We start from the raw sequence: 18,928 nt of genomic DNA on the forward strand, positions 1-18,928 counted from the left end.
TAAAGGGTATTTCATTTCTGTGACTCTAGTTCAGGATGGATGTCGTCAGGCAGTGCTCTGGCTGGCATGTGTTTCACATTAGTGGGGTTTATGCGGTTGAAATGAAGATGAGCCTGGTAATGTGTTGACATATTTTGAGCAACGGCTGAAAGGCAATCTATTTGGAAGGAGTTTTGGACTACTCAAAAGTACATAGAAATGAATGAATGTGTCAGTAGTTGTCTTTGAGTAACACCTGAAAAAGGGCGCCCACTAATTTCGCTCTGTTGGGTGTTGCATACTCCTGCGATTTTGAGACAAAAATCCCTTATTAGAGAATTTCTTGTGTACTAGGGAAAGTTTACGACAGCACAGAAGACTCCATTCAAACAGCATACTAAATTTATGATGGCCACATGGGCCCCACGGAGCAACTGTTATATTTTTTAATATGGTGATATAAACCTGAAAAAAACATTTTAGTTTGCTCTGTTCCTACACCCTTATCGATTAAACTTTTAAGTGTGTACTGGTTTGCCCAACAAATACAAATGTATCCAAACTGAGGGCCATATTTATACTTTTTGACGCAAAACTGCGCTAACGCAGTTTTGCACCAAAAAAATTAGCGCCGGCTAACGCCATTCTGAAGCGCCATGCGGGCGCCGTATTTATTCAATGACGTTAGCCGCCGTTAGCCGCCGGCGCTGTCTGGTGTGCGTTAAAAAAAACGACGTACACCAGGCAGCGCCGGCGTAGGGGGAAAATGGCGTATGGGCGTCCACAAATGGTGCAAGTCAGGCTGAGGCAAAAAAATCGCCTCAACCCGATTTGCGCCATTTTTTTACGACGCCCATCCCCCATTGAAATGACTCCTGTCTTAGCAAAGACAGGAGTCATGCCCCTTGCCCAATGGCCATGCCCAGGGGACTTCTGTCCCCTGGGCATGGTCATTGGGCATAGTGGCATGTAGGGGGGCACAAATCAGGCCCCCCTATGCCACAAAAAAAAATTAAAAAAAATACTTACCTGGACTTACCTTAATGTCCCTGGGGTGGGTCCCTCCATCCTTGGGTGTCCTCCTGGGGTGGGCAAGGGTGGCAGGGTGTGTCCCTGGGGGCAGGGGAGGGCACCTCTGGGCTCATTCTGAGCCCACAGGTCCCTTAACGCCTGCCCTGACCCAGGCGATAAAATCCGGCGCTAATGCAGGTTTTTTAGGCCCGCCCACTCCCGGGCATCATTTTTGCCCGGGAGTATAAATACGACACATATGCATCGGAGTCATTTTTTAATACGGGAACGCCTACCTTGCATATCATTAACGCAAGGAAGGTGTTCACGCAAAAAAATGACGCTAACTCCATGAACTTTGGCGCTAGACGCGTCTAACGCCAAAGTATAAATATGGAGTTAGTTTTGCGTCGAAAAAAACGACGCAAATTCGGCGCAAACGGAGTATAAATATGCCCCTGAATTTTTAATTTGTCTTTTAACCTCGTTAGGCGACAAGTTATGGAATATGATTCGAAGAACTGTGATCTATTTACAATGTTTGCGCACACAACAATATCAACGTCTCTCTTTCAATAACAAGTAACATTTTCGTTCAAAATTAAGGGCCTTATTGATACTTTTTGGTGCAAAACTGCACTAACGCAGTTTTGCACCAAAATGTTTTGCACCGGCTTGCACCATTTTTGAGCACCAGCTAGGCACCATATTTTTGGAATGGTGCAAGCTGGTGCAAAGGGTAGGCTAGCGTAAAAAAAAATGATGTGAGGCAGGTTAGAGTCAAAATAAATGACTCTAACCAGATTAGCGTAATTTTTTGACGTTAAGGGGCATATTTATACTCTGTTTGCACTGAAGGTAAGTGCAAAACTAACTCCATATTTATATTTTGGTGCTAGACCCATCTAGCTCCAAATTTATGGAGTTAAAGTCATTTTTTGCAAGTGGAAACCTACCTTGCCTACTGAGATGCAAGGTAGGCGTTCCAGTGCAAAAAATGACTCTTGTCACTGTGTGCTGCCTAGCGCCAACGCAGGCATCCTTGCTTTATGGTGCAAGGGTGCCTGATTTACAGGCAGTGTTGTTTTTGAGCAGGAAAGGATAACTTCCTGCAGATAAGCAATCCTTACAGGCATTTCCCTCTTTCTGTGTCTCCTGCAGAATGTAGCACACATAGGGCCTGATTCCAACTTTGGAGGACGGTGTTAAACCGTCCCAAAAGTGGCGGATATACCACCTACCGTATTACGAGTCCATTATATCCTATGGAACTCGTAATACGGTAGGTGGTATATCCGCCACTTTTGGGACGGTTTAACACCGTCCTCCAAAGTTGGAATCAGGCCCATAGAAAAGGAAGTAACAAGGAGCAATATAGACATTTCTCTATGTGACATCTGGTTCAGGGAGACACAATCCCAGGTTTACTCACCTTAGTAAGTGTGGGATTGTGCCAAAGTCCATCAGTGGATGCCCGGGAAAACCCATCTCCACCCACGTACTTTTTCACTAAAGTGAAGTAACAGAGAGTTCTATGCGCTGTCTTGTGTCACTTTTTGGAGACAAGCTCATGCAAAGCCACAAAAATATGAGTTGCGTGGCTTTATAAATCACAAATAACATAGGGCCAGATTTAGCAAAAATAAAAATTGCGACTCGCATTTTGCGAGTCGATGCGACTCGCAAAATGCGAGTCGCAATTTGGTATGCCAGGAAATAAACCGGTCCGATTTAGCGACTCGCAGCCGGACTCGCAACGCTGTGTGCGAGTCCGCAGATTGCGAGGTCGCTGTTTGCGAGTGTGCAAAAAACGAACTCGCAATTAGCAAGTGGGTGTCGCAAATTGCGAGTACCTTCAAAATTGCTTGCAGGTGCAGCAGAACACTCCAGAAAGCACACCAGAACACTCTGGAAACACTTCCTGGCACATGATGATGACATCACAGCCAGGAAGTTTACTAATACACCTGGGAGGAGGCTGGACCACACCCTTTTATAACTGCCAGTCTTCACACTGAACAAGCAGCAGCAGCCATGGAGGGAACCCCACGAAAAAGGAAAATCAAATTTTCTGAGAGGGAGCTTGAGGTGCTGACCGAGGAATGTTGTCAGCACCATGATGAGCTCTTTGGGAGAGCAGCCCTCACTGTTCCTGAGGCCACCAAAAAGAAAATCTGAGAGGAAATGCAAGAAAAAATTAATTCCCTGGGTGTGAGCCACAGGACAATTGAGGACATAAGGAAGAGGTGGTATGACCTCCGCTCCCGGACCAAGGAGAGGGTGGCAGAAAGGCTCCGGGAGATGAGAGGCACTGGAGGGGGACCATCATCTGTGCCACCACCCACACCCCTTGAAGAAAGGATTGAGGAAACATTTGAGCCGGAGGCAGTGTGTGGATTTGGGGACCTGGACACCTCAGAGCCCAGCACATCAACCGGTGAGTACCATGTGATAAGCCTGTACCCCTATCAATGTCATACCCCACCCACCATGTACACAGGTGCATGCACAACCAAATTAGCTCCATTTCAGGGTAGAAAAAGCCAGAATGATGCATTATGGGAAATGTAGTCAAATAGGCAGTTCATAGGCAAATGTTTATTAGGAATTGTGCAATAGATACTAGACACTGACAGTGTGTTCCCCATGTCCCACAGGTCTCCAGCAAGACACCCCCAACACCCCAAGCACCCAGGCCCAGGAGGACACCCCAGGACCCTCCAGCACCCCAACCTGCACAGTCAGCAGCATTCCTGCAGTGGTAACGCCTGCTGCAACAACAACGCCAGGAGCTGCCCCAGCAACAGCCAGGGAGGATACAGGTGGGAGCACAGGGCAGCCACCACTGCGCAGGCGTCGCAGGGCAAGAGCATCTGGATCCCGGATACTTCCTCCAACCAGCAGTGAGGCACATCTGCTGCGGGGTCAGCGCCTGCAGAACAGAATATTGGGCAGGATTAGTGGGGTGCTGCACCACTTTGTAAGACACAACCATGCAAGCATGCAGCACCTCAACAGACGCATGGACCTGATGTGCCAGAACACTGGGGACATTGCCTTTGCCATCAGGGAACTGGCGGGCGGACTGCTGGGCCAGGCAGAGGCTGGGCGGCGCAGAGATCGCCAGATAATGCTAAGACTGGACAGGATGGCCACATCGATCGGCAGGCTAGCCATCAACACAACAGGCCTGTCGAGGAGGACAGTTGGCCTGCAAATAGAGATGGGCCATTTTGCTGGGGATGTTGCCAGGGGCCTGGGACGTCTCACACACATAATAGAACTAATGGAGACACGGGAGATGTCGATGGCCACCGGGGAAACACCCCAAGACAGTGAAGAGGGCTCCACAGTGAGCAGTGTATCTGCCACTGACAGTAGGGTGCTAAGGAGTGGTAGGCAGAGCACCATGGACGCAGCAGGGACCAGCCAGGCTGGCAGGAGGGGCAGGAGATCTTAGAGAACAGCCAGGAGAAATAAATGTGGCACATGCCGTTAATGTGCCACATGACTGGTTGGCATTTCCCTGCCCATGGACAATTTCATCTTGTATATAGTTCATTCATTACATTATTAAAACAGTTATTTTACTTCCACTTAACAAAAGGAGTGTTTGGTTAATGGGTGAGTATGGTGGGAGTTTACACGTACCGTCCAAAATATTGCGTTGCAATGTGGTCCCGTCTCTGTCTGCCTTGATTAGCTATACTCCTATCCCCATGATGGCGATGTGGTTGTTCTTGCTCTTCATCATCAGGATCTGGGTCTGCAGGGGTGAGAGGTAGCCCACCTCGGGTGGCTATGTTGTGGAGGATGGCGCATGCGACCACAATTTTGAATGCGGTAAGGGGGGTGTATTGGAGGGCGCCTCCACTGCGGTGGAGGCATCTGAATCTTGCCTTCAGGAGTCCGAAGGTGCGCTCGATCAGGTTCCTGGTCCTCTTATGCGCACTGTTGTATTGCCTCTCAGATTCATTTCTTGGTGTTAAAAACGGAGTCATGATCCATGGCCTTAGAGCATATGCACTGTCACCTGTTGGGCACAAAAGTACACTGTTAGGAAGTCCAGATAGTCGTGCACAGTGACCTGTGTGTATGTCTGCAAGTGTCTGTGGCTCTACCTAGGAGGTATCCGTCTCCAAATTCCCCACGTTCCAGGCGTTGATGTATCCCACTATGCCTAAAAATGTATGAGTCATGGGTACTGCCTGGAAACTTAGCTACGATGTCCGTGATGACGTAATGGGCATCACAAACAACCTGTATGTTGAGTGAGTGGGTACACTTTCTGTTGCGGAAAATGTGTTCCAGATTAGCAGGGGGGCATATTTGAATGTGTGTCCCATCTACACATCCAATGACATGGGGAAAGTGGGCAATGCGGTAAAAGTCCAGCTTGGTGCTGTTAATTTCTGCCTCATTCCTTGGTAAGTATATGAAGTGAGACCTGTGCGTGACTAAGGCATCTAGGAATGCCCTGAGGAACCTTGACACTGCACTTTGGGATACCCCACCTGCCACGGCAATGACCCCCTGATAGCTCCCTGAGGCCAAGAGGTGCAGTGCGCATAGTACTTGCACATGCGTAGGGATGGCGCAGCCACGCAGGCTCTTGTGTTCTAGCTGTGGCTTTAGTAAATCTATTAATTCTAGAATGGATGCGCTGCTAAGGCGGTATTTATCATAGATCTCCTCTTCAGTTTGCTGGAAAAGGGTCTGCCTTGTTCTATATATCTTCTCCTGTCTGTGGCCCCTCCTCCTCCTCTGCTGGGCTGCGTAGACTCTCCTCCTCACTGCTATCAGGTATATCTCCCCCATCTTGAGTAACCCAGATGGCTTCTGGGTCTCCTTTTATACTTTGGTAATGGTTACCACCTGCTCTGAGTTAGTGGTAAATGGGACATGCAAACTGGGCTTTTTGCGACTAGTCGCAATTTGCGAGTTGCAATTGCATATGGGTTGCGACTCGCAAATTGCGACTCGCAATTTGCGGGTCGCACAATGGGGTCGCAACAGATGCGACTCGCAAACGGGTCCCATCGCTTTTTGCGAGTCGGAAATGGGCTTTTTGCATCCCATTTCCGATTTTGCACTGTCACAAATTGCGATTCTGCCCGTTTGCGAGTCGCAAACGTTTGCTACATCTGGCCCATATTGCTTTGTGGCAGCGCCCAAAAAAGTGGTGCATCTATAAAGCAAAATATCAGTAAATTGTGGCCTTAATCTATTATTAGCCATTCTCATTTGGGACTGCCAAGTAACTGCCAGACTTCCAACGTGTACAGGATAAATCACAAATTTGCGCCAGCTGGTTACCAGTCCTGAGACTTAGCCCACTCAGTGTAGGCATTTGGCAAACAAGATTAGATTATCTGCATAAAGGGGAACTCGTTCATCAACTTTGCTACACCATTTCAGACACTGAAGAAGTCTGTTAAAACAAATCCAGGCTGCACGAAGCTTGATGGTAAGAGCAAAAATTAGTGGTGAGAGGAGTAACAGCAAAAATAAGTGGTGAAAGGAGATATCCCTAATAACACCACATTGTATACAAAAACCCTCTGCTGAACAATCGTGTCTATTTAAGGTAGACAAACGTGTTGCAAAATGTAGAAATTAGGCCTAGGTTCATTCTACAAAGCAAGTTAAGGAGGTAGTATTAACTAAGGGCTTTATTTAAGAAAAGTAGAACTGCATCCTGCAGCCCCATAGCGCCCCCCTAACACCACCATGTATGCGCCGTATCTAAGATAGGGTGCACCATGGCGGTTGTTAGGGGAACCAGCGTCAACATTTTTTTACGCTAGTTTGGAGATTTTCAGGATTAGCATCTAAAATGTTGACTGTAATCTTTTAGATTTCTTTGTGCCATTTTTTTGGTCGCGCTCTAAGAGGGGAGCGGCCCTTTTGCATACATTATGCCTGGTGCAGGCATAATGTAGCGCAAACAGTTTCAAAATTTTGCAATGCATGCATTGCGCCACTTTGTAACTTTGATGCTGTCATTTTGGCCTCTTTGGGTCACATGAGCATAAAAACAAAATGACACTAATGTGACGCAAGGTGGTGCTGGAAGCTCTTAAATCTGCCCCAAAGGGAGAAAAAGGATTGTCTGAAACCGACTAAGAAAATATCCCTAGGATAGATAGTTGTGTGCATAGCTAAGCACTCAATGCAGCCTCTCTAGGTAATGAAAAAAAAATGGCCAAATTGAGGTGGCATGGTGTGCAAAATAACAATGGACTGTGAGACAGCCTGAGTAATTACCAGAGGCTGAAATTACCTCAAGCATTCCATCCATCACTTTTTTTATGCTTCAGTGAAATGTCCTAAGCAGGACAGCTATACTTATATGTGGGTCTCGGGCACACTGTGCCACATGAACTTAGCTATACCCAACGGATAATTCCTAATAAGGATGAAACCGGTCTTGGGTTCCTTGTGTTCTGGTCAAAAAGGACTTATTCTCTCAGTTTTGGCTGAACTGTTCCCATTGGAGCAGGATCAAGACTGATTTGCATTTGGCTGTCTCCAAACTAAGGAGATGTGGTGTGCAAAATAACAATGGACAGGGATGCAGCCTGTGTAATTATCAGTGGCTGAGACTATTTCAAGCAGTCAATCCACAACTTTTTATAGACTGCTGTAAAACTATTTTGATAAGGGAGTACAAGAGTGTCCCCACCATCATCATCAGAAGGGCTTTAGGCAATACCTTACATTATTAAGGGAAACCTATCCAAAAGCTTTGGATCTATATGTGGTGTGATCAGATATGGGCACAACCACAATAGCACTGTACAGAGTTTGTCTGAGTAGGTTCCCTTATTAAAAGCATATTCTAACATAGCTCCCATGTGTATTATCAGGAGAGCTGTTATTTGCTTAAATAGCTCAGGCAGGAGGCCCTATAGACAAGGGTTGTTCCATAATGAACAGAGACCAGGGATTAATTCAATTTATTCATCACCATGGGAAGTATGGTGTGGCACAGCACTCCTCATTCTAAACTCCTACAAGCATTTTACCTGGTGAAGTCCTGGGAGACAAAGGCTTGCCTTCTCCCAGGTTTCAGTTTACATTTAATTGTGAAAGGGCAGACCTCACCTTTCTCCTTTACAAGTTAATGAAGTCCCTGGGTGCAGCCTAACGTCTTTCCACAAGTGCGCAAAATGCGCCCTCACAGACAGGCTATTGTGCCTGTTCTGGGAGTAATTCTCATGTACAATTAAGGACAAGCCCTGACAGATCAGCTATCAATAGGATAATGCTAGTTAGTCATTGAATCATCCGGTGGGTGCAAGGTAACCTGTTAAAATGTACTTTTTCTAAATATTTAGTGAAAATGACTTTACCAATAAATTGCATTTTCTAAACATTCTAAATAGTTTTAAATGACTTTTGTAACCAGTTCCTGTCAAATGGTATAGATAAAAGTTTATAGCCGGTACCTTGACATTCTCTAGCATTCAGTCACAGTTCTGACACCTCTGAAAATTAATTTTGGGGCTTATTCCCTGGAGGAAGATGATAATTAAAATTTTGCACTGATTCTACTTTTAAATATCAGACATCTTGACTTGTGGACAAGAAGGTGTACTTTTTTTTGAAGTGACTTATTAATATTTAAAATTACAAATGAAAGCAAAGTGTCTTGTCTGTCAGAAAGGGACACTTTGACAGGTTTTAAAGCAGAAACTGTCAGGCTATGTAGCATAGGCCTGAATCCATGTTTTGGCTGTCACTTTAGTGGCTGGCACATTAACTACTGCAGTCCACAAGTGGCACTTCCATGCACTTTCCATGCCATCGGTGTATTTTCTGCAAGATATACTATGCCCTTACAGGAAAATTAAACATGCCACTTATAGGTAAGCCAATTCAACTATTTTTAAGAGGGAACCACAAACACCTGACTCCTGTTTAGGAGTGGTAAACTGCACATTTATCCAGCAAAATGAACAGAGAGGGAAAAAATGTTTGACAAATCATGAAATAGATGTGTTTTCCTAAACTGCCCATGTCCATAACTAAAAGCACACCTTGCTGTGTATGATTAAAGTTTGGAGATCTAGGAGAATATTGTGCTCCTATATCTGAATGATATTCTCCCTTACTGTGCATCTCAATGCATGACACCTTTTGTTTAGGGTCGCCCCTGCCAATATTTCACAGCTTTGAACTTCTGAAGAATGTTGTCTAAAATTGCATATCGTATTGTTTGCTGAGTTCAATGTGTGAAATCTCTTTGGGCAATATAGGGGGTCCAAACATTTGAATATACGATGCGCTGGACTACTGGGAAGCTGATGGAGTTGGGAGGGACAAAAAAGCTATTGCTGTATCATTAAGGTGTACTCTTAGATAGAGCATAGCGCGGAGTCTGTTTTTATATGAATGCAGGGTTTGAAGTGCATACAGCACACATTGAACTCTTAATTTCTCCCAGTTATTGCATAAGCTAGCTGGACACAGCAAAGCAAACAAACAGAAAAAGCCCCTTGCTGTTTCCAAGTAGTGTTGTCTGCATCTCATGCTGCAACTCAGAAAAAGTCTGGGTTAAATATGTTAGTGGTGGCCGTAACTCACGTAATTCTGTATAAAGCAATTGTGTGGAGTTACCTGAGAATTCAGTGAGAATATGCAGAATTACAAGAGAAGAGTAGTTCTGCATTTAGTGCTACTTCTTAGTGCAAAAATGTCCCCTCACATCAATTTTGGATGCAAGGGGGCATTGTTGTAATATGAAATAATGCCAAATGCCATGGAGAACAAATAGCGAGCAGCTGCTCATTCTCTCTAAATGTGCTCTTTTGGCTAGGATTCATCTACAACTTACTTTTGGCGTTTAGTGCTATTTTCTTACTGCAAATAGTGCAAAATGCACATTCATGTTACAGCCATGAACCCCCAGAACTGTTGGCACCATCTTGGGTCTTAAAACACAAAGCAAAACAATGATTGCCTCTGGGTGCAGAGACTGTATCAGTTTAGAGTGAAGGTGTATATGGGAGACCAAGCCCATTTCTTACAGATTTACTTTCGGCGGACCCATCAACAATATACCAACGCCCAGTGCCGGCTGGTGAGTACAAATGAGAGGGGGGTGGGAGTGGGGAGGGCGCACACATGCATGTACATTCACTTACACCAATGCATTCACATGCATACACGCGCCTACGCACTCGTTCACAACACTCATTCACAAAAAAACATACATTCATTCATACATGCTTGCACCAAACGGTCAATAAATAAACAACACTTACCTGTTGCAGCTCTCTGGAAAAGAAGCCTTGATGGTGCCAAGAGGGTTGGGACTGTTGCCTCCCCTCACTGGCTGACCTTAAGTCAGCCAATAAGGGGAGGCAGCAGTCCCTAACTCGTCAAAAGGTAAGGATGAGGTCAGAGAGACTGCTGACCCCACCCCTGTGTGGTGAGGTGTCAGTGATAGGCTCTCAGCCCTGAGCACTTCAGGGCTTAAAACTGAAGCGCCCAGGTTCGGGTTGATCACTGACGCTCTCCCTCCTCATGAGAGAATCAAGGACCTTTTCTGAGCTGAGGAGGCCACACCCATAGGAGCTGTGATCTACTCAGCCCAGGAAAGTTCAACTCAGGCTGCCAGGAGCCTGAACATTTAGGCCCATATTTATACTTTTTTAGCGCCGCATTTGCGTCATTTTGTGACGCAAAATCGGCGCAAACTTACAAAATAAAATTGTATTTTGTAAGTTTGCGCCGCTTTTGCGTCAAAAAACGACGCAAATGCGGCACTAAAAAAAGTATAAATATGGGGCTTAGTGCATGTTTCGCTCCTGGCTGCCTGACCCGAAAAACAAGAGTATCAGGCTGGCCTTTTCTCAGCCTGACATAAACTCGTTATGTCCAAAAGGTGCGGAGGCATGCTGCTGCCAACTCTACTCTTAAAACACTAGCTTGACAAATAAAACGTACTTTCAAATCACATAATACGTTGTCACACACAGAACCTGCTTTTTTTTTCTTTCTTTCCCCGACCCTGCCTTTAATAGTCTTTCTTCATTTGTTTTAACATTATTAGTCTTATTTAAATTTTTATTTAGAAAACTATACCTCCTACTAAAAGCGAATAAATCTTTGATTTCTCTTGTCTCCTACCAAAAAGCAGCAACCTATGTCCAAAAGATTTATATTTGTAGGAAAGTCAACAATGAAGCCTATGTTATTTATTCTTCCTACTCTGTTGCTAGGGAAATAATTGCATCCGAGATTCAACAGCTAACTGTGCACTCGTTATTTTCTTTGAATGTTTTTGGACCGATTTAAAACCGCGTTTGGGTAAAATAACCCCAGCATCAAACCATTAGGCAGCCGGGGTCATAATGTTTGATTTTTTTTGCACAGTAAAACATGTTCCTCAACATGACCTCCACAGAAAATGTGGTTGTGAACACATTTCCATTCACAGAAAGCTCAATAGTAGATATGTTTATGTGTCTTGTCTATAGTCAAACAAACCTTTGTTCTTTAAGATAATCATATAAAGAGCGTCAAAGGTATTTCTTTAAATGTTATATATCGTTAATCGGAATGAACAGTAGAAGTGTAGGGGGAGAGAGAGAGAGACTGTGTCTAGTGCCATACTTGTATGCCTTGTTTTTATGCTAATTGCAGTCACCAGGCTCATTTAACATCAGCTATTCTTGCCTGCATTCAAACGACATAATTTTCTTTCCAGCTGAAAATCAGCGTTATAAGTGTTTCGTATTTATTTTAATATCCACGCAATCTCTTTGTTTCAGATCCTCAAATATTCCCTGGTTTATGGAGCTCCTGTGACTTTGTAAAAACCTGTTCCCATTCTTCTAATGTAGAAAGGAAAACGGAGGACAAACCATTCATTATTTTTGAACTTCTAAGGTAAATCTGCAGCTAAAAAGCAAATTCCCAAACTACATTCAAGAGAGTATAATAATTCTGGTTGCGCTCTAGCCTTTGCTATTGTTCTTCAGTACTCATCCTGTTCAGAACTGGACTGAAAGCTGAAGTGTGCCCTTCTGGCACAACTTTACTGTCTGAACATAACTTGTCCCATGCAAATGAAGCCTTCCACGTTCCATCACCAGCATTGTGCATATATTTAGAATTACAAAACAGGTAGGGTCAGGCCTGGGAACAAAAACATCCTTGGCACAAATGCTCAAACCAGCCGCGTTTTTTTTTTTAACTCTGTGCGCACTCGCTCTTTCCATCCATCTATTCTCGTTCGCCTTCTCTCCTCCCTCTTTTCTCCCTCTCTGATCGCGTTGTGTCTGTCTCTTCCTTCCCTCCATCTCTCCCTTGAAGCCCCCTCATGCCTGCTGTAAGTAACCTCAGGGAGCTGGGTAAAGTGACAGAGGCTCCAGGAGCAGCAACTTACACTGAAAACAGGCATCCAGGGGTTCCAGCCCAGCAGGGAAATGCCTGATGTACACAACGAGAACTGCGTTTTTTAATGTGAGAGGAAATCCACCGGCTTTACTTCTTTTTGTCACTTTTTTGTATTCGGAACTCTGGATTGTTGACCTCTGTTGTGGCTTGGGGTCTGCTAAACAGAGACCAGGTCCAGGTATTCCCCACAAATATATGATTTGGTCCCCAATTACAGCTCCCTCCGCTGTTGGCATAGCCAGTCATGGAAGCCTGATAAAATATGCATACCTCATTCCTTGTAAATACATATTTTTCTACTGCTGGGTTAGTTATGAAAGCTGAGGTCTAGGAGTCTCCCCAGTTCCAATCTTATGAACCAGCATGTCCAACAAGGGTATCTGACTATTGTTTTCAGTAGACATAAGTATTCTTTAAATAAAAATGCTACTTTACTATTAGTTTAACTTTCGTGTTTGGAATGTGCAATAAGCAGATAAATCAACATATAAACAATCCACTATGTAATCGCAAATGAGCTGCAAGTTTTGAGAGTTTTTCAACTACAGTGGCTTATGAAGATGCTTACTTTAGAGAACACTGCGAAAGCCAAGAATAGTGAAGAGGAACTGAAATGGATTCGCACTTGGGCATTTGATGGTAAAAAGAACTGCCACACGTTGGGGCATATTTACTAATAGTTTGTGCAACACAGTGCAGCACAGCAAGGCAAGTTGCTGCTCTGGATTGAGTGGAAGGGAGAGAGATGAACAGCACCACATTTACCATGCTAAGGTGATGTTCGTCTGCCTCTGCACACTGGCTCACTTGTGGCAGCCTGCGTTGTGGGCAGGATTGTTCTGTGCATGAAGGGTTACCTTCCTGCACAAAAACAATTATTAGAGGTATATTTCACTTTCTATGTGTGCTGCAGAAGGCAGCACACATGGACGAAAGAAGTAACAAGGATAAACTAAGATAGTTCTACTCGTTGTGCTTCTGTATGGCAGGGGCATCATTTTGACACATCCTTAAGTTTCTAAGGGCCAGATTTAAACAAAAGGGGTGCAGCGCAGTGCTGTACCAAAATTGGCAACTCTGCACTGCGTCACTTTAGAAACGCAGGGATGTGCCGTATTTAAGGAAGACAGCGCACCCCTGTATTTCCCCCTGCACTGGCTCAAAATTTAACTACCAGCGCCAACGCAGGTGTCCTTGCACCATCATGCAAGGATGTCAGTGTTGAGGGGTGTGATTGTTTATGTACAGGAAGGTGTCCCTTCCAGCACATAAACAATTACCAATGGCGTTTTGGCACTTCTGTGTGTGCTGCACAATGCAGCACACACAGTAGTGTCAAAGCGTAATTTTCAAATGATTGTTTATGTACAGGAAGGGACACCTTCCTGCACATAAACAATCATTTCTGGCATTTTGCTTTTTTCTATGCATGTGGCAGAATGCAGCACACATAGAAAAAACAAAAAACACGGAGAAATAAAGGTATTCTTCCTCGTTGCACCCTAACACCACCCCTGGGGGTGGCGTTAGATTTTGGCGCTGCCTCAGGTTTACGAGATTTCATAAATCTGAGGCAGTGTCAAAATGCACTGGGTGTTGCTGTGGCATGCCCACAGCAACTTCCATTGCACGACCCTTCCATGCACAGTGTTGTGTGAAAAGGGGCCGTATTTCCAACGTGGCGTTAAGCCACAAAAAGTGGCTTAACGCCAAACTGTAAATACGGCGCTGTGCTTAGCGCCACAGGAGCGTCACTAAAAGTGACACTCCTGTGGTGCTAGGGGCCTATAAATACAGCCCTCAGGGCCATATTTATACTTTTTGACGCAAAACTGCGCTAGCGCAGTTTTGCGCCAAAAAAATTAGCACTGGCTAACGCCATTCTGAAGCGCCATGCGGGCGCCGTATTTATTGAATGGCGTTAGCCGGCGTTAGCCGAACGGCGCTGCCTGGTAAGCGTGAAAAAAAAACACGTACACCAGGCAGCGCCGGCGTAGGGAAAAATGCCGTTTGGGCGTCCAAAAATGGGGCAAGTCAGGCTGAGGCAAAAAAATCGTCTTAACCCAATTTGCGCCATTTCTGTTTGGCGCCCAGACGCCATTAACATGACTCCTGTCTTAGCAAAGACAGGAGTCATGCCCCCTTGCCCAATGGCCATGCCCAGGGGACTTCTGTCCCCTGGGCATGGTCATTGGGCATAGTGGCATGTAGGGGGGCACAAATCAGGCCCCCCTTTGCCAAAATTTTTTTTTAAAAAAATACTTACCACAACTTACCTTTTCTTCCCTGGGATGGGTCCCTCCAGCCTTGGGTGTCCTCCTGGGGTGGGCAAGGGTGGCAGGGGGTGTCCCTGGGGGCTTGGGAGGGCACCTCTGGGCTCATTCTGAGCCCACAGGTCCCTTAACGCCTGCCCTGACCCAGGCGCTAAAATCCGGCGCAATTGCGGGTTTTTTAGTCCCGCCCACTCCCGGGCGTCATTTTTGCCCGGGAGTATAAATACGACGCATATGCATCGCAGTCATTTTTTAAGACGGGAACGCCTACCTTGCATATCATTAACGCAAGGAAGGTGTTCACGCAAAAAAATGACGCTAACTCCATGAACTTTGGCGCTAGAAGCGTCTAACGCCAAAGTATAAATATGGAGTTAGTTTTGCGTCTAATTTGCGTCGAAAAAAACGACGCAAATTCGGCGCAAACGGAGTATAAATATGCCCCTCAGTCTTTGTAAATCTGGGTTTGCATAAAAATACTTGGGTCGCTCATGCTCTACCCATGTAATGCCTACCCACACAAAGGAACACGAGGCAGCATGTTTGCTAAACCACACAAAGACATGCAAAATGACTTTGCGTGTTTTAGTAAATGCCAAAATGGATTTTGCATCAGAGCTGTGCCTCAAATATGATGGAACCCTGATGCAAACTCTTACTAAATTTGGGCTTTAGTTTTTTTGCTCAAGAAATGGGTCTCATTCATTCCAGACTCTCTCCCTAACAACCAGCAGGTTCCCTTGAAATTGAGTGTACGTCTCAGAATGGTGCTCAGTGAGAGGGGCAGAAAATCTCCTTAACTTAAGAATGCTCCTCTGTCATCTTCAATCGTGCAGCACAAACCATTCTATGCATCTGTAGTTACCAGTATTCTCAGGAACTGCATCATTCTGTGGTGAAGGTGGGTGATAATGATAATAGAAACTTTCTAGCGCTTCTTTTTAGGGTAATCCCATAATAAAAACCGACCACCCCTCCTGAAAACATTTAGTGGTACACTGGCACTTCAGAATTTGATTTGGAACAGAAGATTGGCCCTGATACCAAGATTACTACTCTGTAGACTAATCTAAAGAAACATGTTGGAAGCATCATGTATCACCTGAGACGTCGGCTAATAGAAAATAACCCTATAAGGATTGTGGTCTGTTTTCAAGCCTCAGTACTATGAGAAGTAAGAGAAAAGGTGTTCTAGGAAACTCCACAATAATGCTTGCTGCACCACCTTAGTTGGATAATATGGTACTAATTGCAAACTGGTGAGAGGCAATGGCAAAAGGACAAATTAATAGAGCAATTTTGGACTACACCCAAAAGCTTGTTCTTGAAAAATTGAAGGTAATGAATAGTAATAAATTGCAAAAATTCACCGTTATAAACATGGATATGGATTGTTTTTCATCTTGCTTGGGTGCTAGGCCTACAGAGTATTTCAATTGGGTTCTATTTCATATGGCTTAATAGATTGACTGCATGACTACTTTGGTCTTAGAGACAAGTGAGTTTAAAAAGAAGATGGCTTTACCGAAGTGAAGTGGGGACATATTAGGGCAGGTAGGTTTTGTTTGATGGGATAGGATATTCATCAGCGTAGCATTTTCCAGTTGGGGATTTTTTTACCAAGAGTTTAGTTACTGTAGTAATTTAGGAAGCAGAATAAAGTGCCACAGCATTTGGGTAGGAGCATGGACAAAATTGCGTTTTAGCTTTTTCTATCTTTTGTGTGAGGGATGACAGCTAGATACATCTTGTGAAACATCAATGGGTTATAAGGTCTTGCTAAAAGAATGAATATTTCGAAACCAGACGTGGAGGGGAAGGAGGAAAGCTATTTTTATAAATGTCATGAGAAGTAGACATTTTAACTTCAATAGATGACTCTACAAAATCGGCCTGATGTTTAAAAGGGTCCATCTTAATCTAGTAACTATAAAAGACCCTAATCTTTATGAGAGTAAAAGGTATTGAACTGTTTTCAGAGGTACAATGTTACAGTAACATTATCTTAACTATGGATTTCAATCTACCACCAGACTCGGATTTAAACAAGGCTGCTAAACTGTTCTTTAATCACCTCACAAGAGATAGGCCTATCAGATGTTTGACTGATGATCCAGAACTATGAGATATCTTGAACAATATACATAAGAAAAGCAAATAATCTATATTTTTGTGTTAAATATATGTGCAAGATATTTTTCTCAAAGATAGATTTTTGTTATGTTGGGATAGGGTCAGTGAAGAAGTTAACAGAATGAATGTTTTTTGAATTCTACTTTAAGCTGATTAGATTCAGAAAAGTTGATGGTTACATTAACAGAGATTTTAAAGGATAACACAGGTTCAAAAAACAATAAATAGATTAACCCCTTCGCTGCCAGGCCTTTTCCCCCCTCAGGTTTCAGGCCATTTATTGGCTATTTGGGGCAGTTCGCACTTAGGCCCTCATAACGTTTTGTCCACATAAGCTACCCACCCCAAACTGGCGTCCTTTTTTTCCAACATCCTAGGGATACTAGAGGTACCCAGAGTTTGTGGGTTCCCCTGGAGGAGACCAAGAAATTTGCCAAAATACAGTGAAAATTTCATTAAAAAAAAGGGGAACAAAAGGGCTGCAGAAGAAGGCTTGTGTTTTTTCACTGAAAATGGCATCAACAAAGGGTTTATGGTGTTAATATCACCATCTTCCCAGCTTTCAGGAACAGGCAGACTTGAATCAGAAAACCACAATTTTTCAACACAAGTTTGGCATTTTACTGGGACATACCCCATTTTTACAATATTTTGTGCTTTTAGCCTCCTTCCAGTTAGTGACAGAAATGGGTGTGAAACCAATGCTGGATAGCAGAAAGCTAAAAAGTTCTGAAAAGTAGACAAAATTCTGAATTCAGCAAGGGACCATGTGTGTAGATCTTACAAGGTTTTCCTACAGAAAATAACAGCTGAAATAAAAAATAAAAAGGAAATTGAGGTGAAATAAATAGCCATTTTTCTCCACGTTTTACTTTGTTACTTTTTCCTGCAATGTTAGAGTTTTGAAAGCTATATACTGTTACGTCTGCTGGACTCTTCTGGTTGTGGGGATATATAGGGCTTGTAGGTTCATCAAGAAACCTAGGTACCCAGAGACAATAAATGAGCTGCACCTTGCAATGGGTTTTCATTATATACCGGCTATACAGCAATTCATTTGCTGAAATATAAAGAGTGAAAAATAGGTATCAAAGAAACCTTTGTATTTCCAAAATGGGCACAAGATACGGTGTTGAGAAGCAGTGGTTATTTGCACACCTCTGAATTCCGGGGTCCGCATATTAGCATGTGAATTACAGTGCATTTCTCAAATAGACGTCTTTTTTACACAGTGTCTTATATTTGGAAGGAAAAAATGTAGAGAAAGACAATGTGTAACAAAAATGGCACCTCACTTGTGTGGATACCCCAAGTGCCTGCGGCAGGAAATGCAAAATGGACACATCACATTTTTACATTGAAATCTGACGTGTTTTTTGCAAAGTGCATAGCTATGGATTTTGGCCTCTAGCTCAGCCGGCACCTAGGGAAACCTACCAAACCGTTGCATTTTTGAAAAATAGACACCTAGGGGGAATCCAGGATGGGGTGATTTGTGGGGCTCTCACCAGGTTCCATTACTCAGAATCCTTTGCAAACCTCAAAATGTGGCCAAAAAACACTTTTCCTCACATTTTGGTGACAGAAATTTCAGGAATCTGGGAGGAGCCACAAATTTCCTTCCACCCAGCATTTCCCTAAGCCAAGTCTCCCGATAAAAATGGTACCTCACTGGTGTGGGTATGCCTAGTGCCCGCGACAGGAAATGCCACAAAACACAACATGGACACATTACATTTTCCCAAAGAAAACAGAGCTGTTTTTTGCAAAGTGCCTCCCTGTGGAATTTGGCCTCTAGCTCAGCCGGCACCTAGGTAAATACACCAAACCTGCACATTTTTGAAAACTAGACACCTAGGCAATCCAAGATGGGGTGACTTGTGGGGCTCGCACCAGGTTCTGTTGCACAGAATCCTTTGCAAAGCGCACCATTTGGCTAAAAAAAACCTTTTTTCTCATATTTCAGTGACAGAAAGTTCTGGAATCTGAGAGGAGCCACAAATTTCCTTCCACCCAGCGTTTCCCCAAGTCTCCCAATAAAAATGGTACCTCACTTGTGTGGGTAGACCTAGTGCCCGCGACAGGAAATGCCCCAAAACACAACGTGAACACATCACATTTTC

This window comes from Pleurodeles waltl, chromosome 8 (assembly GCF_031143425.1).
Source record: "Pleurodeles waltl isolate 20211129_DDA chromosome 8, aPleWal1.hap1.20221129, whole genome shotgun sequence".
Lineage (NCBI taxonomy): Eukaryota > Metazoa > Chordata > Amphibia > Caudata > Salamandridae > Pleurodeles > Pleurodeles waltl.